The sequence below is a fragment of the Schistocerca cancellata genome, chromosome 2, assembly GCF_023864275.1.
Source record: "Schistocerca cancellata isolate TAMUIC-IGC-003103 chromosome 2, iqSchCanc2.1, whole genome shotgun sequence".
NCBI classification, from domain to species: Eukaryota; Metazoa; Arthropoda; class Insecta; order Orthoptera; family Acrididae; genus Schistocerca; species Schistocerca cancellata.
The window spans coordinates 1,057,253,471-1,057,279,893 of NC_064627.1; the positions used below are offsets into that span (position 1 = coordinate 1,057,253,471).

General features: G+C 40.8%; 1 protein-coding gene across 5 annotated transcripts in view; it reads right to left on the reverse strand.

The window, feature by feature from the left end:
• LOC126163049 (ATP-dependent DNA helicase Q1-like) overlaps positions 1–26,168 on the reverse strand; it is a 143,611-nt gene extending 117,443 nt beyond the window's left edge. The window contains exon 1 of one of the 5 annotated variants that reach the window (XM_049919935.1): positions 26,075–26,168. The gene's annotated coding sequence lies outside the window, so the exon portion shown is untranslated. Of the gene's footprint in view, positions 1–25,393; positions 25,414–25,457; positions 25,477–25,854; positions 25,961–26,061 lie in introns of those variants that run through there. The other 4 variants (XM_049919936.1, XM_049919938.1, XM_049919937.1 and 1 more) reach the window with 4 other exon arrangements.
• Positions 26,169–26,423: the final 255 nt, after the last annotated feature.

A 26,423-nucleotide genomic window follows, 5' to 3' on the forward strand; every position in this document is an offset into this window, starting at 1 on the left:
GATGATGGCGGAAAATGCGAAGAGCATGTCGCCGCTCACCTATTGCGTCTCGGCACGCCTTGTTCGTCCAAAGAACTGGGGGGACTAGGGCAAAACTGAGGCGCAAGGTATTGAACATTCCGCGGCTGTAAGAATAACTTCTGTAATATGAGTGACCTGATCATCAACGCTAGGAAAGCGACGGTCATCGAATGTTGCTAGAGACGAAAAAAGTGTCCGATCGGCTTGGGGAAACTTCCAGCATCTCGGGCGCATTGATGGCTGTTGTGGCTACAATCGAAGGACACATGAAAAATGGTCACTCGAATATGTATCAGCAAGAGAGAACCATTCAAAGTGCCGAGCTAGCTGAACAGTACCGACCGAAAGGTTCAAATGAGAGAAATGTGTCATGGAGGCAGACAAAAATGTAGGGTCCCCAGTGTTGAGGCAAACAAGATCCGCTTGGTGGAAGACATCAATCAATAAGGAACCTCACGGACAAGGACACGGAGATCCCCAGCAAATAGGGGGGCGGGAGCTGACCAAGGAGATGAAGGAGATCAGTTCTTGCCATCGGTGTGGACGATGGAATACATACAGTACAAAGCGGTAGGATCATAAGAGGATCAACAATTTATCCCAACTGGCTCTAATGCTGTGGATATTCCAATGGATAATGGGCATAGGGTGGACAGAAAGGGAAGAATCTTACCATGGTTGCTCTCAACTCAACAACTGCTAAGAGCCGGCAGCTGACAGCATGGAACGGCATTCACCCAAAGGCAGAACATCCTGATCCATAGGTTGTTCAGGAGCAGCTCCTGCCACCAGCAATTGGCCGGTTGATCAGCCACCAGCAGTGCGCTTTGGCGATACGGAAGATGGCCAAGGGCGGTTACCATCAGGTGGCACTGTAGATGAGACACGCCGTGGCGAAAAAGAACTGGGTTTCTTACGAGCCTTCTTGGAAACAGGACGTTGAGATGAGGGAGGAATCGATGGTTTTGAAGGCGGGGTATGTAAAAAATCTTCGCGAGTAGGTTCTTTTTTGGAAGTCCGGGTTTCTGATTTTGGGGCTTGTGATTTAGCAGAAGCCAATGAAGGGTGAGCCATAGAGTGAGCAAGTGATAGAGGGGAGGTTGAATGAGCGATCTTTGCACTGGCCAATCTGACGACCGTGGCACTAAAGGTGAGATCACAAGTCTGCATGGCTGTCCCTTAGTAGGCTGAGGAGATGCAAGGACAGTGCTATATTTACCTGCTGGAGGCACAGTGGGCTTTCAACTGGCGAATAACTTCTGAGCAGCAAATGTCAACACCTTTTCCCTCATTCTGATTTCCTAAATGAGCCATTCACCTTTAAAAATGGGGCAACCTCTAGAGGGAGCAGAGTGGTCACCCATACAGTTGATGCAACGAGGGATGGAGCTGGACAAGCACCCTCATGGGCATCCTTGCCACACGTAACGCATTTGGCCGGATTGGAACACAACTGGCTGGTATGATTGAACTGCTGACACTGATAGCAACGCGTAGGGTTGGGGATGTAAGGGCGAACTAAAATTATCTCATAGCTGACTTTTATGTCCGATGGAAGTTGAACTCTGTCAAATGTCAAGAAGATAGTACTGGTTGGAATCAGGTCCTTGTCAACCCTTTTCATGACTCGATGAACAGCTGTTACACTGTGGTCAGACAGGTAGTTTTGAATTTCCTCGTCAGAAAATCCATCGAGGGCGCATGTATAAACCACCCCGCGTGATGAATTTAAAGTGTGGTGCGCTTCCACCCGGGCAAGGAAGGAGTGTAGCAGTGAAGTTCGTAGCAATTTTTGTGCCCGGAGGGCACTGACTGCTTCTAACAACAAGGTGCCATTTCGTAATCGGGAACAAGACTTTACAGGACCTGCAATTGCCTCGACACATTTCTGAATAATGAAAGAGCTGACGGTGGAGAAGTCTTGACCTTCGTCCGACTGAGAAACAACAATAAACTGTGGCACTGGTGGAAGAACTGTCCGTGGCTGAGACTCATTTAACTTTCGCTTGCGAGCAGGCATAGTAGATGATGAGGAAACCATTGCGGAAGTATGCCCCATGATTGCCAGTATCTCCGATGGCGCGCTCCTCCCTTGTGGGGGCCCTCTCTGAGGGCACTCCCACCTTAGGTGATTGTTCACACCTCAGGTCACACCTCCCGAGAACCGGACAGACGGACCAATCTGCACTTTCGGAAGGTACCAGCTCAGGTAATCACCCCTCCTTGGGCCTGGCCGTTACCAGGGGGTAAGTACGTGTCCTACCTGTCTACCCGGATTGGGGAATTATGCGTTACCCTGTCACTAGCTACACGTGGGAATGCATGGGTCACCCTTCAGACACGCACAGGGAGGAAATAAGAGAAAGGAAGGTACAAAGAAAACGAAAGGAAAGAAGAGAGGTCTCAAATGCCGCAGCGGAGAAGAGGGTAAAGAAAAGAGGCAAGGAAAAGAGAAGGACAGAGACTTTCCAGTAGAGAAAGTGAAGATGAGAGACTGTCTTACAGTTACAAGAGTCCATCTCCGAACATAGGCACAAAACATACTCCCTGAGGGGGAGAAGGGGAAGGGAATAGGCGGAGGTGAGGGGGGTAGGTAGCATGGGGAAGGATGTGGAAAAGGAAGGTATGCAGCCCGGAAAGGAAAGAGGGCCGCACTAGCTCAGGGTCCCGTGCTCGCCACGAACATATCCACAAAAGAGCTGTGGACCCCCTGGGTGGGGCAAGAGGGGGGGGGGGGGGGTATACTCCGCAAGACACCCAATGGTGTGTGGCAGACGGCACTTTACGTGTCACTGTCATTACCTCCCTTTCCTGTTCCAGTCACGTATGGTTCGCGGGAAGAACGACTGCCGGAAAGCCTCTGTGTGCACTCGAATCTCTCTAATTTTACATTCCTGATCTCCTCGGGAGGTATAAGTAGAGGGAAGCAATATATTCGATACCTCATCCAGAAACGCACCCTCTTGAAACCTGGACAGCAAGCTACACTGTGATGCAGACCGCCCCTCTTGCAGATTCTGCCACTTGAGTTTGCTAAACATCTCTGTAACACTATCACGATTACCAAATAACCCTGTGACGAAACGCGCCGCTCTTCTTTGGATCTTCTCTATCTCCTCTGTCAACCCGATATGGTACAGATCCAACACTGATGTTCAATACTCAAGTATAGGTCGAACGAGTGTTTTGTAAGCCACCTCCTTTGTTGACGGACTACATTTTATAAGAATTCTGCCAATGAATCTCAACCTGGCACCCGTCTTGCTGACAATTAATTTTATATGATCATTCCACTTCAAATCATTCCATATGCATACTCCCAGATATTTTACAGAAGTAACTGCTACCAGTGTTTGTTCTGATATCATATAATCATACAATAAAGGAGCCTTCTTTCTACGTATTCGCAATACATTACATTTGTCTACGTTAAGAGCCAGTTGCCACTCCCTGGACCAAGTGCCTATCCGCTGCAGATCTTCCTGCATTTTGATGCAATTTTCTAATGTTGCAACTTCTCTGTATACTACAGCATCATCTGCGGAAAAGCCGCATGGAACTTCAGACATTATCAACTAGGTCATTTATATATATTGTGAAAAGCAATGGTCCCATGACACTCCCCTGTGGCACACCAGAGGTTACTTTAACATCTGTAGACGTCTCTCAATTGAGAACGACATGCTCTGTTTTGTTTGCTAAAAACTCTTCAATCCAGCCACACAGCTGGTCTGATATTCCGTAGGCTCTTACTTTGTTTATCAGGCGACAGTGCAGAACTGTACTGAATGCCTTCCAGAAGTCAAGGAAAATGGCATCTACCTGGGAGCCTGTATCTAATATTTTCTGGGTCTCATGAACAAATAAAGTGAGTTGGGTCTCACACGATCGCTGTTTCTGGAATCCATGTTGATTCCTACAGAGTAAATTCTGGGTTTCCAGAAATTACATGATACACAAGCAAAAAACATGTTCTAAAATTCTACAACAGATTGATGTCAGAGGTATAGGACTTTAGTTTTGCGCCTCTGATTGACAACCCTTCTTGAAAACTGGAACTACCTGTGCTCTTTTCCTATCATTTGGAACCTTACGTTCCTCTACAGCCTTGCGGTACGCGGCTGTTAGAAGGGGGGCAAGTTCTTTCACGTACTCTGTGTAGAATCGAATTGGTATCCCGTGAGGTACAGTGGACTTTCCTCTGTTGAGTGATTTCAGTTGTTTTTCTATTCCTTGGACACTTATTTCGATGTCAGCCATTTTTTTCATTCATGCGAGGATTTAGAAAAGGAACTGCAGTGCAGTCTTCCTCTGTGAAACAGCTTTGGAAAAAGGTGTTTAGTATTTCAGCTTTACAAGAGTCATCCTCTGTTTCAATGCCATTATCATCCCAGAGTGTCTGGATATGCTGTTTCGATCCACTTGCTGATTTAACGTAAGACCAGAACTTCCTAGGATTTTCTGTCAAGTCGGTACATAGAATTCTACTTTCGAATTCACTGAACACTTCACGCATAGTCCTTTTACATCATTTAGCTTCTGTTTGTCTGGGAGGTTTTGGCTGCGTTCAAATTTGCAGTGAAGCTCTCATTGCTTTTGCAGTAGTTTCCTAACTTTGTTGTTGAATCACGGTGGGTTTTTCCCATCCCTCACAGTTTTATTCGGCACGTACCTGCCTAAAAGGCATTTTACGATTGCCTTGAATTTTTTCCATAAACACTCAACATTGTCAGTGTCGGAACAGAAATTTTCGCTTTGATCTGTTAGGTAGTCTGAAATCTGCCTCCTATTACTCTTGCTAAACAGATAAACCTTCCTCTCTTTTTTACATTCCTATTTACTTCCATATTCAGGGATGCTGCAAAGGCCTTATGATCACTGCTTCCCTGTTCTGCGCTTACAGAGTTGAAAAGTTTGGGTCTTTTTGTTATCAGTAGGTCCAAATGATATCTCCACAAGTCGGTTCTCTGTTTAGTTGCTGGAGGTAATTTTCAGATGGTGCACTCAGTATAATGTCACTTGATGTTCTGTCCCTACCACCCATCCTAAACATCTGAGTGTCCCAGTCTATATCTGGTAAATTGAAATCTCCACCTAAGACTATAACATGCTGAGGAAATTTATGTAAAATGTATTCCAAATTTTCTCTCAGTTGTTCTGCCACTAATGCTGCTGAGTCAGGAGGTCAGTAAAAGGAGCCAATTATTAACCTAGCCCAGTTGTTGAGTATAACCTTCACCCATAATAATTCACAGGAACTATCCACTTCTATTTCACTACAGGATAAACTACTACTAACAGCAACAAACATGCCACCACCGGTTGCATGCAATCTATCTGTTCTAAACACCGTCTGTGACTTTGTAAAAATTTCGGTAGAATTTATCTCTGGCTTCAGCCAGCTTTCCGTACCTACAACGATTTCAGCTTCGGTGCTTTCTATCAATGCTTGAAGTTCCGGTACTTTACCAATGCAGCTTTGTCAGTTTACAATTACAATACCTATTGCTGCTTGGTCCCCACATGTCCTGACTTTGCCCCGCACCCTTTGAGGCTGTTGCCCTTTCTGTACTTTCCCGAGGCCATCTATCTTAAAAAACCGCCCAGTCCACACCACACAACCCCTGCTACTCGTGTAGCCACCTGCTGTGTGCAGTGGATTCCTGACCTATCCAGCGGAACCCGAAACCCCACCACCCTATGGCGCAAGTCAAGGAATCTGCAGCCCACACGGTCGCAGAACTGTCTCAACCTCTGATTCAGACCCTCCACTCGGATCTGTATCAAAGGTCTGCAATCAGTCCTGTTGACGATGCTGCAGATGGTGAGCTCTACTTTCATCCCGCTAGCGAGACTGGCAGTCTTCACCAAATCAGCTAGCCGCCGGAAGCCAGAGAGTATATCCTCTGATCCATAGCAACACACATCATTGGTGCTGACATGAGCGACCACCTGTGCAGATGGGTGCACACTGTACCCTTCATGGCATCTGGAATGACCCTTTCCACATCTGGAATGACTCCTCCCGGTATACACACGGAGCGCACATTGGTTTTCTTCCCCTCCTTTGCAGCCATATCCCTAAGGGGCCCCATTACGTGCCTGACGTTGGAGGTCCCAACTACCAGTAACCCACCCTCTGCGACCTCCCAGATCTTGCAGACTGAGGGGCAACCTCTGGAACAGGACAAGCAGCCATGTCCGGCCGAAGATCAGCCACTCTGCAGCGAAAGTCCTAAGAATTTGGTTTCAATACTGTTATCGACAAGTTCACCATTGATAGAGACTGATGGGATGAACACGTCCTTGTTAGGAGAATTGTGGAATTTTAGTGCAATGTTTTTTATGTTTATTACAAGATGATTATTCTATGCCCAGCTGCCAAGTTGTTTTGTGACCGTGTTTACTGACTGCTGTAACTTTTTGTTGCTGTTCCTTTTAGTAGAATTGTTGTGTCATCTGCCAATATGCATCAACATTTAAGTTCAGATCATTTATGTACAGAAGGGGTCCCATAACTGATCCTTGGGGTACACCACATTTAATTTGTTTATGGTCAGGTAAGTGTTCTGGTACAGTTTTTAGTTTGATATTTGTGTGCTTGATGCACACTGTCTGCTTTAGATTAGTCTGGAAGGAACTGATTCAGTTGTCGGACAGACCTCAAATACTGTATCTTTCAAGCTTTCATAGCAGAATTTTATGATCCACCATGTCAAAAGCTTTTTGACAGCTCAATAAATAGTGCTATTGATTCCTGTTTTTTGTCCATCAGGTTTAGGATGGAATTGATGCACTCGTAAATAGCAGTTGTTGTTGACCTCTTATTTCTGAATCCATGTTGTTCTTTACATACAATGTAGTTTTTATTTAAAAATTTCATAACTTTTTTCTAATATCTTTGAGATGCAGGAGGAAATTGTGTTGGGTCTGTAGTTATTTACATTATCCTTCTCATCTATTTTGTATACTGGAATAACTTTTGATGTTTTCAGTGCATCAGGGAGGTGCCTGCCTGAAGTGAGTAGTCACGTAGGTGAGTGAATATTTCAATTAGGTTTGCTGCACTCTTATTTAATATTGTTGCAGGTACACCATAAATGCCTACAGGTTTGGAATTTTTCAGTCCTTTCATTGCTTTAACTACTTCATCTTGTGAAACAGAACTTATGTACATTGATCCTCTTCATGCACTTACTTTATATTCATTTGCCTGGGTGCTCTTATGTAAGTCTGATTGTAACATATTATCAGCAACAGGTGTGAAAAAGTTGTTAAATGTGTTGGCTACTTCTAAGGGGCTTGTTACTTTTTTATTTTTTTGTGATAGTGTTATATTTTTGCAAGGTTGCCTATATTCTCCAGATTCTTTTTTATAACACTCCAGATAGCCTTTGATTTATTAGCTGAATTATAAATGAATTCATCATTATGTATTATTTTTGCTGCTTTTATTACTTTTCTTAATATCTTGGAGTATTTTTTTATATATTTTATACTACACTCATACTTCAAGTGAGGAATTTTTTGAGTTACATATTTCATGAAACAGTCTTTTCTTCTAGCATGAAACCCTATTCCCCTTGTGATCCAGCAGTTATTTTTTTTTCCTTTTTTTTTTCCTAGAGTTCCCCCTTATGGCTATAGTTTTCAGTGGGAATGCAATTTGATAGAAATGGGTTAATGTATCAGCGAGGGTGTTGAATTTTTCATTCATTCATTTTGTACACTTCTGACCATTTTTCTTTCTGTAATAAGCTGTTGAAGTAGTTTACATTATTCTGATTATAACTTCTACATGAGGTACTTAAAGATATCTTGTTAATAATACTGCCTATTACTTTTGTGCTTAATATTTGAGCAAGATGGTCACTAAAACCTGCATTGAAAATTTTTAATGAAGTGGTGTGTAAAGACTTCTTGACTAGAAATTGATCTAGAGCAATTTGGCAAGTTTCTGTTACTCAGGTAGCCACTTTTACTTCAGCCTTTAAATTGTACGATGTTGTGAGGTTCAAAAAGGTCTCTCTATTTCCACTATTTGTGAGGAAATCAATACTGAAGTCACTACAGATTATCAACTCACAATCCTTTTTATTTATTTTATTTAGCAATGACTCCCTTTTGTCTCAGAAGAGTTCAAAATTTCCTGGTGGTGATCGGTAAACTGTGGCAATAACCAGGTTGAAGTAAATAATTTTTATAGCTGCAATTTCATAATCCTTCTCGACATTTGTTCTAGTTAAGTCAGGTAGAGTAATAAAATCTACATTTTCCTTTGTGTAAATTGCCACCTCACCTTGATTGCCGTTTTTCCTGCAATATTAAGAAGCCAAAACAAATTTGTTTATTTTCATATTCTGGCAATGTCACAAATTTCGAGCCAACGGGTTGCAAATAGAATTTAAAATTCTTTAACTAGTTTTCAACGCCAACTAGGGGCACTTTCTTCAGAAGACACTGTTACCTTACATGTGGTTAAAAGGAAATTTGAGAGACATTGCTCTAGTCAAAACATTAAAACCACAATTAAAACATTTTCCACCTGAATACATAACAGGTATAGTCAAAATTTTAAAACAACATATAAATATGCCACTAAGGGCACTACAGTGGTATAGGACACGAGTGACTCACGAGGAGACATAGTTATGGGAACATATCATGCAATAATATCTGCACTAAACAGTTAAATAAGTAACATAAACACACGGATAAAAAGCTATACATAGTTTTATTCAAAACTTTGCATTAATTAATTTTTAATATCTTCCTTTGTGGTCATTCCATTTATTTTCTGAGCAACATGACACATGATTCATCATTCTTAACACTTCAGTTTTTTATATTGATGTGCCCTAATATCTCACAATGCCATCAATGATTTACACATTTTGATGCACTCTAACAGTAATGCTCTCTCGTCTTGTTTTGAACTCATTTTCCACACCACAACAATCTCCTCTGTCTATGTAACACTAAGGGACTGTCAAGGATATCATCACCACTGCACACACAGGCAGCACAATATTTCCAGGATCCACAACATACTTTCAAAGTTTTTGATGTTCTGAACGTTATTGCGCAACCTCTCAATCTCACTCCTAGATGGTCAATATTACTGTGCATCCAAGAAATACTGCCAATATTATTGACCATCTAGGGAGCACTTAAGAATACATATAATAGGTAGAGACTCAATACACATTAACTCACTGCCAACACACACAACAAATACTTTGTTCGCCAAATCCCAACACCCCACCCTGAACAAATATTTTTATGTGCTCATAATAATATAGAACGTTACACCATCTCAAAGCACTACGCATGGAACTTTATGCATTTAAACCACACAAGTTTACCAATTTCTGGAATTTGTCTTTACTAGGAGGCTTGGTCAATAAATCAAAGCATTTCCTTTGTACACAAATATTTCATAGTAATATCATTCTGTTTTCGGTGGTACCTAATAAGATGTTGCCTAATATCAATGTGCTTGGATCTCACACTTGTTATTTCATTCTGAGATAACATGATTAGCTCCAATTTCCTTTCAATGCACTTTGGTCGGCTCAGTAATCACACGTGGCACAGATTCACCTTTCAGAGTTCTTAACCGTAACACTCCTCGTAAGGTGAAAGACAATCTCATACACTCAGACTCTTTGTTTCTCACGAGACCAGAATATTAATCCTCCCATCTACTTGAAACAGCTACTTGTAACAGAAATTTGTTATGCAGTTCATTTCGCCCATCTGCATCTCTAAGATATTCCAGAGTCCAGTTTCCTGTCTTACAATACCTTAATCTGTAATCAACTGTTCCATCTAAATATTTATTTAACTGCAACCCAATGTTTAATTCTATAGTCTCTGCAAAATTTGTTCACAGTGTTAGTTGCAAAGGCAATATCTGGCATGGAAATTTGAGCTAAATATACAGGACTTTCCACTGCCTCCAAATAAGGTACTTCCTTTTCATACATTTTATCTTCTTTACTATCAGCTGTACACTCTGTTCTATAGGTGTGGATAGATGAGGTTCTAAGTCGTCACCGGGCACACAAAAAAAGACTGAGAACGTCGGCAGCTTTCACTAACAGCCAAGGCAATGTAGTCATACAAGTGTGAGAGTGTGTGTGTGTGTGTGTGTGTGTGTGTGTGTGTGTGTGTGTGTGTGTGTGAGTCAATCACAGTCAAAAGAAGGATGCTGTAAGCTAGCAGCATTCTCTGTCTTTGTTCATGTAACTGTTGATGACACAGCACCTCAACTATGTAGCAAGCCGTTACCTTCCTTTTCTATAGCTTTCTTCCAGTTATTTGCATTCGGGTTGGCCACGGCTTCCTCAGCTGTAAGATGTTTATTGTTGGATGTTTGAGCAGCCATGTACATGTACAGAACTTTGCTTTTGGAGTTTACTGGATCTCATCATCCATTTCATCTTAAATAAACGTAATTGTTGGGTTCAAATTAATGATATGAATATAATAGAGGGAAACATTCCACGTGGGAAAAATATATCTAAAAAGAAAGATGATGAGACTTGCCAAACAAAAGCGCTGGCAGGTCGATAGACACACAAACAAACACAAACATACACACAAAATTCAAGCTTTCGCAACCAACGGTTGCCTCATCAGGAAAGAGGGGAGGAGAGGGAAAGACGAAAGGATTTGGGTTTTAAGGGAGCGGAAAGACTTACCTTAGGGGGAAAAAAGGACAGGTATATACTCGCGCACACACACATATCCATCCGCATATACACAGACACAAGCAGACATTTGTAAAGGCAAAGAGTTTGGGCAGAGATGTCAGTCGAGGCGGAAGTACAGAGGCAAAGATGTTGTTGAAAGACAGGTGAGGTAAGAGCGGCGGCAAATTGAAATTAGAAATTAGCGGAGATTGAGGCCTGGCGGATAGCGAGAAGAGAGGATATGCTGAAGGGCAAGTTCCCATCTCCGGAGTTCTGACAGGTTGGTGTTAGTGGGAAGTATCCAGATAACCCGGACGGTGTAACACTGTGCCAAGATGTGCTGGACGTGCACCAAGGCATGTTTAGCCACAGGGTGATCCTCATTACCAACAAACACTGTCTGCCTGTGTCCATTCATGGGAATGGACAATTTGTTGCTGGTCATTCCCACATAGAACGCTTCACAGTGTAGGCAGGTCAGTTGGTAAATCACGTGGGTGCTTTCACATGTGGCTCTGCCTTTGATCGTGTACACCTTCCGGGTTACAGGACTGGAATAGGTTGTGGTGGGAGGGTGCATGGGACAGGTTTTACACCGGGGGCGGTTACAAGGGTAGGAGCCAAAGTGTAGGGAAGGTGGTTTGGGGATTTCATAGGGATGAACTAAGAGGTTACGAAGGTTAGGTGGACGGCGGAAAGACACTCTAGGTGGAGTGGGGAAGATTTCATGAAGGATGGATCTCATTTCAGGGCAGGATTTGAGGAAGTCGTATCCCTGCTGGAGAGCCACATTCAGAATCTGATCCAGTCCCAGAAAGTATCCTGTCACAAGTGGGGCACTTTTGGGGTTCTTCTGTCGAAGGTTCCGGGTTTGAGGAGATGAGGAAGTGGCTCTGGTTATTTGCTTCTGTACCAGGTCGGGAGGGTAGTTACGAGATGCAAAAGCTGTTTTCAGGTTGTTGGTGTAATGGTTCAAGGATTCCGGACTGGAGCAGATTCGTTTGCCACGAAGACCTAGGCTGTAGGGTAGGGACCGTTTGATGTGGAATGGGTGGCAGCTGTCATAATGGAGGTACTGTTGCTTGTTGGTGGGTTTGATGTGGACGGACGTGTGAAGCTGGCCATTGGACAGGTGGAGGTCAACGTCAAGGAAAGTGGCATGGGATTTAGAGTAGGACCAGGTGAATCTGATGGAACCAAAGGAGTTGAGGTTGGAGAGGAAATTCTGGAGTTTTTCTTCACTGTGAGTCCAGATCATGAAAATGTCATCAATAAATCTGTACCAAACTTTGGGTTGGCAGGCCTGGGTAACCAAGAAGGCTTCCTCTAAGCGACCCATGAATAGGTTGGCGTACGAGGGGGCCATCCTGGTACCCATGGCTGTTCCCTTTAATTGTTGGTATGTCTGGCCTTCGAAAGTGAAGAAGTTGTGGGTCAGGATGAAGCTGGCTAAGGTAATACCAGTTCCAAACTGAACAATCCATTGCCCTCACCCACCTAATCCTTCACCTACACATCAACTCAGCCAATGAACACACCTGTCAACTCCTATCCTTAATAAAAGTCCTCAATCTTTCCTCTCCCACATCCACACCGGCTGTTCAGAGCATCCTCCTACAGGCCAACCACAAATTAGAACAGCATGCCACCCTCCACCTTAAAAACTATCCAATCTCCTGGTTTCCCAACTCCAGAAAGGCAACTAACTCACCCTTCACAACCTTTCCAGCAAACCTCAACCTCCTCTCATTGCACACAAACCCAGTCTCTCCCATCTACTCAATCTCCCACTTCCAGCTCCACTCCCTCCAAAACCTCAAAATTCCAATCAACACAACCTGGAACCACAACACCCCAATTCAGTAGTTAACTTTTCCTCCAAACCTCTCTCCCAATCCGAAACCTCTGTCCTATCCAAAGGCCTCACCTTCAGCCCCACTCCCAGATTTAACCAAACAGCCCTCGTCAAAGATTTACTGTCTTACACCCGTACTCTCTGCTGGAAATATCACTTTGCCACGAAGAAAAATGATCCTAATCCTACTCCTAATGATCCAACTCCCCAAGACACTATCCAAATTGAACCATGCCTGGAACAGTTCTGTCCTCCGTCACAGTGGGACCCACCTCCTCTTCCTCAAAATCACCCTCTCCTAACCTTCCAGGAATTTCTGACTTCCAGCCTTGCCTCTCAATCCTTCTTAAAAAAAACCTTAATCCTACTCCCAACATCACCACTGCTGAAGCCCAGGCTATCCGTGATCTGAAGGCTGACCAATCCATCGTCATTCTTCCGGCGGACAAGGGTTCCACAACTGTGGTACTTGATCGTCGGGAGTATGTGGCTGAGGGACTGCGTCAGCTTTCAGACAACACTACTTACAAAGTTTGCCAAGGTAATCCCATTCCTGATGTCCAAGCGGAGCTTCAAGGAATCCTCAGAACCTTAGGCCCCCTACAAAACCTTTCACCTGACTCCATCAACCTCCTGACCCCACGAACACCCCACACCCCTACCTTCTACCTTCTTCCTAAAATTCACAAACCCAATCATCCCGGCCGTCCCATTGTAGCTGGTTACCAAGCCTCCACAGAACGCATCTCTGCCTACGTAGATCAACACCTTCAACCCATTACATGCAGTCTCCCATCCTTCATCAAAGACACCAACCACTTTCTCGAACGCCTGGAATCCCTACCCAGTCTGTTACCCCTGGAAACCATCCTTGTAACCATTGATGCCACTTCCTTATACACAAATATTCCGCATGTCCAGGGCCTCGCTGCGATGGAGCACTTCCTTTCACGCCGATCACCTGCCACCCTACCTAAAATCTCTTTCCTCATTACCTTAGCCAGCTTCATCCTGACCCACAACTTCTTCACTTTCGAAGGCCAGACATACCAACAATTAAAGGGAACAGCCAAGGGTACCAAGATGGCCCCCTCGTACGCCAACCTATTCATGGGTCGCTTAGAGGAAGCCTTCTTGGTTACCCAGGCCTGCCAACCCAAAGTATGGTACAGATTTATTGATGACATTTTCATGATCTGGACTCACAGTGAAGAAGAACTCCAGAATTTCCTCTCCAACCTCAACTCCTTTGGTTCCATCAGATTCACCTGGTCCTACTCTAAATCCCATGCCACTTTCCTTGACGTTGACCTCCACCTGTCTAATGGCCAGCTTCACATGTCCGTCCACATCAAACCCACCAACAAGCAACAGTACCTCCATTATGACAGCTGCCACCCATTCCACATCAAACGGTCCCTTCCCTACAGCCTAGGTCTTCGTGGCAAACGAATCTGCTCCAGTCCGGAATCCTTGAACCATTACACCAACAACCTGAAAACAGCTTTTGCATCTCGTAACTACCCTCCCGACCTGGTACAGAAGCAAATAACCAGAGCCACTTCCTCATCTCCACAAACCCGGAACCTTCCACAGAAGAACCCCAAAAGTGCCCCACTTGTGACAGGATACTTTCCGGGACTGGATCAGATTCTGAATGTGGCTCTCCAGCAGGGATACGACTTCCTCAAATCCTGCCCTGAAATGAGATCCATCCTTCATGAAATCCTCCCCACTCCACCTAGAGTGTCTTTCCGCCGTCCACCTAACCTTCGTAACCTCTTTAGTTCTTCCCTATGAAATCCCCAAACCACCTTCCCTACACTCTGGCTCCTACCCTTGTAACCGCCCCCGGTGTAAAACCTGTCCCATGCACCCTCCCACCACAACCTATTCCAGTCCTGTAACCCGGAAGGTGTACACGATCAAAGGCAGAGCCACGTGTGAAAGCACCCATGTGATTTACCAACTGACCTGCCTACACTGTGAAGCGTTCTATGTGGGAATGACCAGCAACAAACTGTCCATTCCCATGAATGGACACAGGCAGACAGTGTTTGTTGGTAATGAGGATCACCCTGTGGCTAAACATGCCTTGGTGCACGTCCAGCACATCTTGGCACAGTGTTACACCGTCCGGGTTATCTGGATACTTCCCACTAACACCAACCTGTCAGAACTCCGGAGATGGGAACTTGCCCTTCAGCATATCCTCTCTTCTCGCTATCCGCCAGGCCTCAATCTCCGCTAATTTCTAATTTCAATTTGCCGCCGCTCTTACCTCACCTGTCTTTCAACAACATCTTTGCCTCTGTACTTCCGCCTCGACTGACATCTCTGCCCAAACTCTTTTCCTTTACAAATGTCTGCTTGTGTCTGTGTATATGCGGATGGATATGTGTGTGTGTGTGTGTGCGCGAGTATATACCTGTCCTTTTTTCCCCCTAAGGTAAGTCTTTCCGCTCCCGGGATTGGAATGACTCCTTACCCTCTCCCTTAAAACCCAAATCCTTTCGTCTTTCCCTCTCCTTCCCTCTTTCCTGATGAGGCAACCGTTGGTTGCGAAAGCTTGAATTTTGTGTGTATGTTTGTGTTTGTTTGTGTGCCTATCGACCTGCCAGCGCTTTTGTTTGGTAAGTCTCATCATCTTTCTTTTTAGTCATCTTAAATAAACATATATATAACTGTTCTTGAACAACTTATTCACGTCTTTTAGTTTCTAACTTTGCCTTTGCATGCTCTTGTACATCATATTCAGGATTGATATCTTCACATACTTTTTCGCCCGTTGTTTCATTTTAAGCACATCTAAAAATATTACATCTCTGCTAGTTATTATCTTCTTCTTTTTAGGATTTGTAAGTCTGTAACATATGGAATCTTCACAGTGACCAATAAAAACATACTTTTGAGATTTAGGGTCGCATTTTCTTCTAAGTCGTTTGAGAACTTGGGTCATGGTGTGGCATCTAAAAATTCTTAGATGATCTAGATGAGGTTTGTTTCCAGTACAAACATCATGTGGAATCTTGTTTAGTACAGTTTCAGTACGTAATCTATTATTTAGATACACTGTAGTTGATGCTGCTTCTGCCCAATAACGTAGTTTGATGTCTGATTTCAAATTCACTCAGTTGTTGCCTAAGCTGTTTGTCGACAAATTGGGTATCATTGTCTGATCTGAGAATTTTTATCTTCTTACCAGTATCTCTTTTAACCATAGAGTGAAAATTGTCAAATATTTCACTCACTTTGTCCTTGTTTCTAAGGAAATAAAAATGGGTATATCTTGAAAAATCATCAATAAAGTTAAGGAAATAACTACTGCCTCCTATAAATTCCTTTTCCACAGGCCCATTTCTATGAATATGAGCTGTAAAAGCTCAATAAATCTACTTTTTACTTGTTTTGAATGGTAATCTAGCTAGCTTTCCTTGTATTCAAATTTCACAAGTCACTGCTGCTATATACCTTTACCCTTGTTGCCATACCTTTTCAAAAGGCAATACCTTTCCAATTAAGATAGTCAAGTCTTTGATTTCACAAAAAACCTTTTGCAGAATATACTGGATAACAATTTCCAACTTGAAGAGCATCTAATTTATAAATATTGCTTTCTTTATTTACTGTGGCTATTACAATGCCACTCTGATCAATTATTTCTGCACCATTTAAATAAAAAATTAATTTGTTGTCCTTACTATTTCACTCACTGAAAGTAACTTTCTAGCAGCACTCTTCACACAATGGACATTATATGCTGTAATATCAGTCTGGACTTTAGAGAATGCCATTTAAACATTCACTCACCTTATTTTACAAGCATTAAATAACAAAATTGCACTGGTTGGTATTTACTGTGACCTATCTAAGGCATTTTACTGTGAGACTCACAATATTCTTCAGGATAAACTGAGGTGTTATAGGACTGATGGTATAGTCAACCATGGATAATGTCATATGTAGCCAAAAGGCTGCAGAAAGTATTACTTACTAATTTAACCAATGTAGTCAGGGAACATTATTCTGACTAGAGAAAATTCATGTATGGGGTTTCCCAAGGTTCAAACTTAAGACCTCTTACTGTTCCTCATATATATACTGATTTCAGTAAAATGCAACACACAGAAATAGTTCTTTTTGTGGATCACACTAGTATTGTAATCAATCCAAGTATACATACAGCAAGAGAAACAATGACAAACTCTTTAAGTGTAATTGGTTTTCTGCGAATGGGCTAACTCCCAATTTTAAGAGCCACAATGTATTCAGTTTTGCACACCTAGAGGTACCACACCAATAAGTGTAACATGTGGTGAGGAAATACTAAATAGAAATTTTAGGTGTCCATACTGATGAGAATATAAACCGGAAAAAAAGTGTGTGTGTGTGTGTGTGTGTGTGTGTGTGTGTGTGTGTGTGTGTGTGTGTGTGTGTGTGTGTGTGTTTACACTCCTCATTACTTATGTGATCTACCCATCTAATCTTCAGTATTCTTCAGTAGCACCACATTTCAAAACCTTCTATCCTCTTTTTGTCTAAACTGTTTATCGTCCATGTTTCACTTAGATACATGGCTACACTCAATACAAATACTTTGAGAAAAGGCTTCTTAACACTTCAGGGAAGTTGGAACACCCTATCCCGACAATGTTAAATTTAGTGACTTGGCTTCCCTATATTTCAGGAACCACTGTAGCCATTGACGTGGAGCTTTTACACGGCATTAAACTGCATGTTATGAGTCTACTGAACTACAATAATTGCATTTAAATCACTGCTTTCAGAAATACTGTTTTTTAATTACACAGTTAAAATTTTGTGTACTTTTTTATATGTTATCCTAAATAATTTTAATTATACATAACATTATGTTCTTCTTTTAATTCAGTAGGCTCAGGATACGTACGTTAATATATGCTGATTTTTTTTATTTTTAGTCACTCAGAAGCAACCTGCACTGTAATGTGTATCATCCTCTCGATCTTTTCCCAAGATTTTTCTTCTTTTCTTGTTTCTAGACTCCTTAGTGGCCAGCTGTGATACATACTCTTCTTTATCAATACGAACCTTGTCCATCTATTCAAGTTCTCTGATGCAGTTTGCTCCTGGATTAATTCCTTTATGCTGTGGCACTTTCACCTTACCAACATTGCCATCATTAAAAGCAATAACAGCATCAGTGACGCCACCCTTTAGTGTCTTCTTTCCAACAAAAACATTTACTGGTAAGTGAGTCCATATAAGATAACTGAATGACTCGTTGGGATTTTGAGTCTGACTATGCAGACACTTCTTCAGTAATTCAGGATTTGCCAGGTCTCTGTAAATAGTTTTTATGATATCTTTGACTGCTGCTAGGATGACTGTATGAACTGTTTGAGTACTGGGCATTGCAGTAATTGCACCATGACTCAGGTCCAGGAGGGCAAAGGTGGTGTACTGGTTTTTCATCAGTTGACAGTCCATGGAAGAAGGTAGCCCATACTGCCTGCTTCATTTTCAACAAATCCTCAGTATTATTTCTAATGGCTATCCCATAATATTGCTGTAGTTCATCAATCATTTTGTCTGTAAGCCTGCTTCTTATGGTTTTACAATCAGTAAGTTTCTTGTCTCTCAAACTTTGTTTCAACCTCCTCAACCTCGTGCCCATCATCTTCTGGACATGACCACCACTGTTAACCTTTATTACACAGCAATCCACAGCCTACCATATAAAAAATTACTGATTTTATTAGATCTTTAAGTAACGCACATAAATTTTTTTTAACATTTTCAACCAGTGTAGATTATATTTAAAAAAATAAAATAAACTACTTCCCATGTGAGTTTATAAGTGATATATACATATCATTTTATTCAGAAAATTGCAAATTTTATAATGAGATAAAAATCCAAATATGTTTTTTTTTTTTTGCGTTTAAACTCCCCTTAAGTCTGAATTCAATGTTAACAAATTTCCCTTCTTCAGAAACGCTTCTCTTGCTATTGCCAGTCTACATTTCATATCCTCTCTACTTCGGCAATCATTTATTTTCTGCCCAAATAAAAAAATTCATCTACTATTTTAAGTGTCTCATTCCCTAATTTAATTCCCTCAGTATTCAACTACATTCCATTATTCTTGCCTTGCTTTTGTTGCTATTCATGATATATTCCCTTTCAACGCCCTGTCCATTCTAATCAATTGCTCTTCCAAGTCCACTGCTGCCTATGACAGAATTAAAATGTCATCAACAAACCTCAAAGCTTTTATAACTTCTCCCTGAACTTTAATTCCTATTCCAATTTATTTTTTTTGTCTTTGGTTTGTTTACCGCTTCCTCAATGTACACATTGAGTAACATCAGAGATAGGCTATAACACTGTCTCACTACCTTCTCAACCAACCACTGCTTACTTTACATGCCCCTTAACCACACTTAAGTAAGGAAGAGGCTCCAGTAGAAGTAGATGTAGTTAAGATGCAACAGAATCTCACTAGGAAACCAACTGTTTCAAAAAAAGTAGAAATTAAGAGGAAAGTTCTGTTGCTAGGTAGCAGCCATGGAAGAGGTGTGGGCCAGATTTTGCAGGAAAAATTAGGTGACACGTTTCAGGTCACAAACTTTTTCAAGCCAAGTGCAAGTCTTACCCAGGTGGTAGAGGATATCGGTTCCTTGTGCAAGGGATTCACAAAGCAGGATCATGTGATGATAGTGGGTGGAGTGGGAAACAGTATTGATAGGGATCAGGACTACAGTATTGAGTGTGACCTGGTGAAAATAGCCTCGGCAACGACCCATACCAATGTTGGTCTGGTGGCTGCTTTCATGTGGCATGACCAGCCCCAGTTGAACCGCTCTGTCAGGAGGGTAAATATGGAGTTGGATCAGTTGCGTAGGGCGGACACTCTGTCAGACATTGGATTGGTTCCTGTCAAGGCTATTGATAGGGGGGATTTCACAAGGCATGGCCTACATCTCATTAGGAAACTGAAGGGTAAACTGGCAGGGTTGTTAGTGAAATCCATAAGGGAGGGGGGGGGGGGGGGGGGGGGGGGGGGAACTAGTACTCATGGATGTACCTCTTTTTTAGACTAATGTCAGTGTTCAATGAGAAGTTTAGGCAGGCAGGTGCTAAAGGGGTCCAAAACTCACAAAAGTCTCACAACAGGAAAGTAAATAATAATGTTACCATATTTAACCAAAATATTGGTGGATTAAAGAAAAAAGTAGATTCTCACAAAAGTAAAGTAAAAAATAATGTTACCATTTTTCACCAAAATATTCCGGGATTGAAGAATAAAGTAGATGAGCTCCTGGTTTGTTTAGATGACACTGAATCTGATAATGTAATAGACATACTATGCCTGTCTGAGCATCACATTGTGTCTGATATGGAAAAGGTAAATATCAGAGGTTATAAACTAGCTGCATGTATGAGTAGAGAGAATAAGGTGGGAAGAGGAGTTGCCATATATGTCAAAGTTATCACTGTGTAGAAAGCTTAGATACAAAAACGTTTTGTCTAGAGCAACATATAGAAGCATGTGCCTGTCAACTTAAACTGAAGGAGGGCTCTTTTCTAATTGCAACAGTATATAGGTCCCCTTCAGGAAACTTTCATTTATTCCTGAAAAACTTGGATGCCTTGTTGTGCTGTCAGATAGCGGAAAGCAAATAATTATTTGTGGGGACTTCAATGTTGATTCACTAAAAGAGTGTAATAGGAAGAATGACCTGGAAGTCTTGCTCGGTTCTTTCAATTTGACATCTGTCATTAATTTTCCTACTCGGGTAGTAAAGGACAGCAGCACATTGATAGATAACACTTTTATAGACCAAGATAGGTTTAAAGACATAAATTCTTGTCCTGTTGGGAATGGGCTTTCTGATCATGATGCTCAGCTAGTTACAGTATATGACATAGCTCCATTCAGTAATTCAAAACTATCCTCCAAAGTTGTGCATTCAATTAATGACTGAACAATTAGAAATTTCAGAGAAAATCTTCAGCAGTTAGACTGGGATGAGGTGTACAAGGAACCCGATGCTAATTTAAAATATAACTTATTTCATGATACACTTGTAAGAGAATTTGAAAACTGTTTCCCCAAGAAAGTAGTTAAATCTAATTATAAGAAACAATGCAAAAAAACCTTGGCTTACTAAAGGAATAAAAATATCTTGTAAACACAAAAGGGAACTGTACCTAACAACAAGAAAGGGTAAGTTAATGGAAGAGGCCTTACCCACACCATTTGATACAACTGAAATTCCACCCACCTCTCCTTCTGAAATTAGGAAGATAATAAACTCTCTCAAGAATAAAAGCTCACATGGAATTGATAGCATTTCCAGCAGGATAATAAAAGCTTGTTCCCAAGAAATAAGTGGGATTCTTAGGCACATATGTAATAGCTCTCTGAAGCAGGGTATTTTTCCAGATAGACTGAAGTATGCCATTGTTAAACCACTGCATAAAAAAGGGGATACGTCTGATGTCAACAACTACCGCCCAATCTCTCTTCTGACAGCCTTATCCAAAATTCTTGAAAAAGTAATGTATTGTAGAGTAGCTTCACATCTTTGTAAAAATAAAGTTTTAACAAGACATCAGTTTGGTTTCCAGAAGGGTTTTTCAACAGAAAATGCTACATATACTTTCACTAATGAAATATTAAATGCTCTGAGTAACCGGAAGTCACCCATTGGGATTTTTTGTGATCTATCAAATGCTTTTGATTGTGTAAATCATGGAATACTTCTAGATAAGTTCAAGTACTGTGGTATGAATGGGACAATGCTCAAATGTTTTAAATCATACCTAACTGGAAGAGTGCAGAACGTTGAAATAAACAGTTCACATAATATGCAAAAAACTGGTGATTTCTCATACTGGGGAACAATCAAGAATGGGGTGCTGCAAGGTTCGGTCTTGTGTCCTCTGTTGTTCTTAATATATATTAATGACTTGCCATTCTATATTCATGAAGATGCAAAGCTGGTACTTTTTGCCGATGATACAAGTATAGCTATCACACCCAACAGACAAGAATTAACTGGTGAAATTGTAAATGATGTTTTTCAGAAAATCATTAAGTGGTTCTCTGCAAATGGGTTCTCATTAAACTTTGACAAAACACAGTATATACAGTTCCACACAGTAAATGGAATGACACCATTAACAAATATAGACTTTGATCAGAAATCGGTAGCTAAGGTAGAATATTCAAAATTTCTAGGTGTATGCATTGATGAGGGGTTGAACTGGAAAAAACACACTGAGGATCTGCTGAAATGTTTGAGTTCAGCTACTTATGCTTTTAGGGTCATTGCAAATTTTGGCGATATACATCTGAGTACATTAGCTTACCACGCCTATTTTCATTCTCTGCTTTTGTATTGCATCATATTCTGGGGTAACTCATCATCGAGTAAAAGAGTGTTCATTTCACAAAAGCGTGTAATCAGAATAATTGCTGGAGCTCATCCAAGATCATCCTGCAGGCACTTATTTAAAGAGCTAGAGATCTTCACTGTAGCCTCACAATATATATATTCACTTATGAAATTTGTTATTAACAAATCTGAACGAATTCAATGTATATGGCTACAACACTAGGAGAAAGGATGATCTTCACTACTCAAGGTTAAATCTAACTTTGGCTCAGAAGGGGGTAAATTATGCTGCCACAAAAGTCTTTGGTCACTTACCTAATAGCATCAAACGTCTGACAGATAGCCATATAGCATTTAAAAGGAAATTAAAAGAATTTCTTAATGGCAACCCCTTCTACTCATTAGATGAATTTTTGGATATAGTAAGTGGGTAGGTAATTTCCCCAACCACCACAGAAAAAATAAATAAATATATATATAAGAAAAGTATTGAGTGTCATGTAATATTTTGTGTAATGTAATATCTTGTATGGACACCTTTTATTAACCTGACCCGTTCCACATCATTACGAAGTGTCGTATTCATGATCTACGGAACAAGAACTAATCTAATCTAACAACTGCTGTCTTGTTACTGTACACGTTGTGAATAGCCTTTTGCTCCCTGTACTTTACTCCTGCTAGCTCTGAATTTCAAGGAGAGTAGTCTAGTCAACATTGTCAAAAGCTTCTTCAGAGTCTACAAATGCTATAAACATAATCGTAGGTTCACCCTTCCTTAACCTGTTTTCTAAGATAAGTGGTAGGGGTCCCCCCTCTCCCGCCACCTTTGCCTGCCTCACGTGGTCCTACATTTCTCTGTAATTCAAACTGATCTTCAAGGTCAGCGTCTACTACTTTTTCTACATTTTTTTCAAATATCTGTGATCAGTTATTGTGGGGTGATATTTTACAATATCATCTGTATAACTGAATACAAAACCTAACTCCCTCTTCCTTTCTCCAACCAACCCAAAGGATTATGCAAGTAATTAGAATGTTTAAACCAATATATTCAATTGGGAAGTAGCCTATAAAGTGCCGGTGACCTCATTGCAATAACATTAGTCCACCTGTTCGACACTACATTTACAAGTGGAATATTTTCTTGCTATTTAAAGATCATGATGCTCAAGCCACTCTTCAAAATGGGGAAAAAAGGAGAATTAGCTGATTATAGACCCATTGTTCTGTTGTTTTTGTTTTCAAAAATACTGGACAAAAAGTTTTCCAGAAGACGGTGTTAATTTCGTAGAAAATACAATATTTTCACTACAGCCAATGCAGTTTTCAGAAAGGCTGATAAACAGAAATTGCAAATATTTGAATATCTCAATGAAGATCTCTGAAAGCCTGATAGTGGCAAAAAAGTTACAGGTATATGTCTTGACCTGTCCAAGGCCTTCGACATTATAGACCATAATTTATTGCTGCACACGTTTGATAGTGTTGGTATCAGAAGTGCACCTAATGACTGACTAAGACTGTACTGGCTACAAGCAAATAGTAGAAATACAATTTAATGAAAAAAAATTAACCAGCCACTGTTCTGTTCACAATGAAGAAAAAAAAAATGTGCCACTAGGGTCAGTATGGCGAATCGTTCTATTTTTTATTTATCTAAGGGATCTAACAGGAAACGTACACTTTCACAACATTATTCAGTTTGCAGATTGAAGAAGCATATTAATCAGTGGTGAGACAGCAGAAATGCTTCAAACTTGTTCAGCCAAAAATAAAAAAAGAAAGCTGATAATGAATAAAAATAAAATCGTAGCATTAAATTTCCATAAGAGTGAGAGAGAGACTGAGGTGGACGTGTAAAGTCAGTTTGTCAGACACATTTATTGTTAGTGTAGCCACTGCAAAATTTGTAGTGATCTGGCTTCAAGACAACCCTATATAGGATTCATATATTGACAGTATGTTTAACATATTAAGTACCCTGTGCTACTTAGTGAAAAGCCTGAAAATTGTTTCATAAGGACTGTCTGATGACTTGTGTACTATGCTAATTTATGTCCTCCCCTAACGTATGAGACCTCTTTCTGGGGCAACCCACCATTCTGATTACAACTCTTTAGCGTGTGAGAATCATGATGAATCGAAAAGATCAAACCCTGTAGATGACTCTTAAAAGCTGGGAATGCTTCCTCTTTGACTTACAGTCTCAAAAGTGCAGCGTTTATTATGGAGTATTCAATAATATGTCCTGGCATACGTATATTAACCCTTGTTCCATAGATCGTGAATACGACATTTCATAATGATGTGGAACATGTAACTTTAACACAGGTTTTCTTTGCGTGATATAATTAAGTTTTTTTTTTTTTTTTTTTTTTTTTTTTTTTTTTTTTTTTTTTTTTTTTACTTCATATCTAAAAATTCATCTAATGAGTAAATAGAGTTCTCATTAAGAAATTCTTTTAATTTGCTTTTAAATGTTGGTTGGCTATAGACTTTTTGGAAATCTGTCAGACTTTTAATGCTATTTGGCAAACTACCAAAGACTTTTGTGGCAGCATAATTCACTCCTTTCTGTGAAAAAGTGAGATTTAATCCAGAATAGTGAAGATCATCCTTTCTTCTAGTGTTGTAGCTATACACTTAACTGTTATTATTGAATTGGGATGGGTTATTAATGACAAATTTCATTAAGTGAACATATGTATTGCGAAGGTACTGTGAATATCCTGAGTTCCTTAAATAAATGTCTGCAAGGTGATCTTGGTCAGGCTGCAGCTATTACTCTGATTACACGCTTTTGTGCAATGAATACTTTCTCTCTTAATGATGAATTGCCCCAAAATATCGTGCCATAAGAAAGCAGTGAATGAAAATAGGCATAGGAGGCCAAAATTTGCGGAAATACGGAAGCGTCCGATCCAACCCGTCGGCTTTGACCCATGACGTCACAAATATGGCGGAAACGACCACAAACGACAATTCCAATATGGCGGATATAAAAACGTTGCATACGTATCACAAAGACGAAAACACATAGAAAAACAACACACACAAAGGTTTCACAAGAACAATCTGCTAACATTGATAGCAAACAAAGATAATAATAAACAAGTGGTACTCAAGGCGAGGCAGGGGGGGGGGGGGGGCTGCGCCCCCCCCCCCCCTGACCATCCCCGCCAAAAAAAAAAACTCCCAACCTAACCTCGTATTCAGGGCTACGCTACAGATCAATGTGTAGGTCAATCAAAAGATAAAAAAAGAAACAAATAAAAAAAAAAAGAAAAAAAACAATATTGATTCATTAGACATAACGAGTAGCGACAAAACATATAGACCATAAAGATTGAACAATCTAATGGCAAACTGATAAAAGCCTCATAGACGACGTTAAAACAAAAAGTACAGTAAAAAGGTAAACTATATATTACAGGCCCTAAAACTCCTACTAAGGTAACGTCAACGAGGCAACATCTACAAACACGCCACACTCACAAGCCAAACTCCGCGCCGTAATGACGTCACACACCACAACACCCTTACGTCACGGGTCAAAGCCGACGCGTGAGATCGGATGTTTCTGTTGACCCAAATTTGCAATAACCCTAATAGCATAAGTGCTGAACCTAACCATTTCAGCAGATCATCCATGTGTTTCTTCCAATTCAATTTCTCATCAATGCACACATCCAGAAATTTTGAATGTTCTGCCTTAGCAACAGACTTCTGTTCATATTCTATATTTTTTAAGCAAAAATCAAAATATTCATAATCATGACACATGGCAGAAAACAAGCAACAAATAAAAATGTGTCTTTGCCAAAGAAAAACACTACGCAATGGTAAAATTATCTTTAATAAGGAGCCAAAAGAAATTAAGGTAATAAATGACCTCATAAAATTCAATGCAGCGTTGAAATCATAATCCCTTGCATAATATTATTATTTAGTGTCACAATTTCGCTTCACTGCAAAGTGACTGCTGTCAATCCGCCTGTTTTCACAGGTAACTGACAGTAAATGGAGTTCGCCCTATCTGGCATTGATATTTTATATACTTATTTCTGCGGCTTTAATTACATAAGTTATGGTTTCCCACCTACACTATATACCTGCTATTCTGTTTTGGAATGGATTACTTCTTGTTTACAAACGTATTATTCAATTCGTCTGCCAGTTTCAGTGCAGTTACTACGAAGACTACAGTTCCTCAGCCATAGATGATAGATGAATAATACTGCAGTGTAACATATATGTGGTGGTTACTCCTTGATACAAATCAACAGGGAACGATATGCCTGCACAAAAATCTGTGCCCACCGGACATCTCAACGGTGGAGACAGATCGTAGCGTGTGAACAAGAGATTTGTGGAAAGATGTGCATAAACCTGGAATTTGGTTTGAGTAAAACTGCCCAATTCTGTGGGCATAAATCACATCGGTCCAGGCAAATCGTAGCG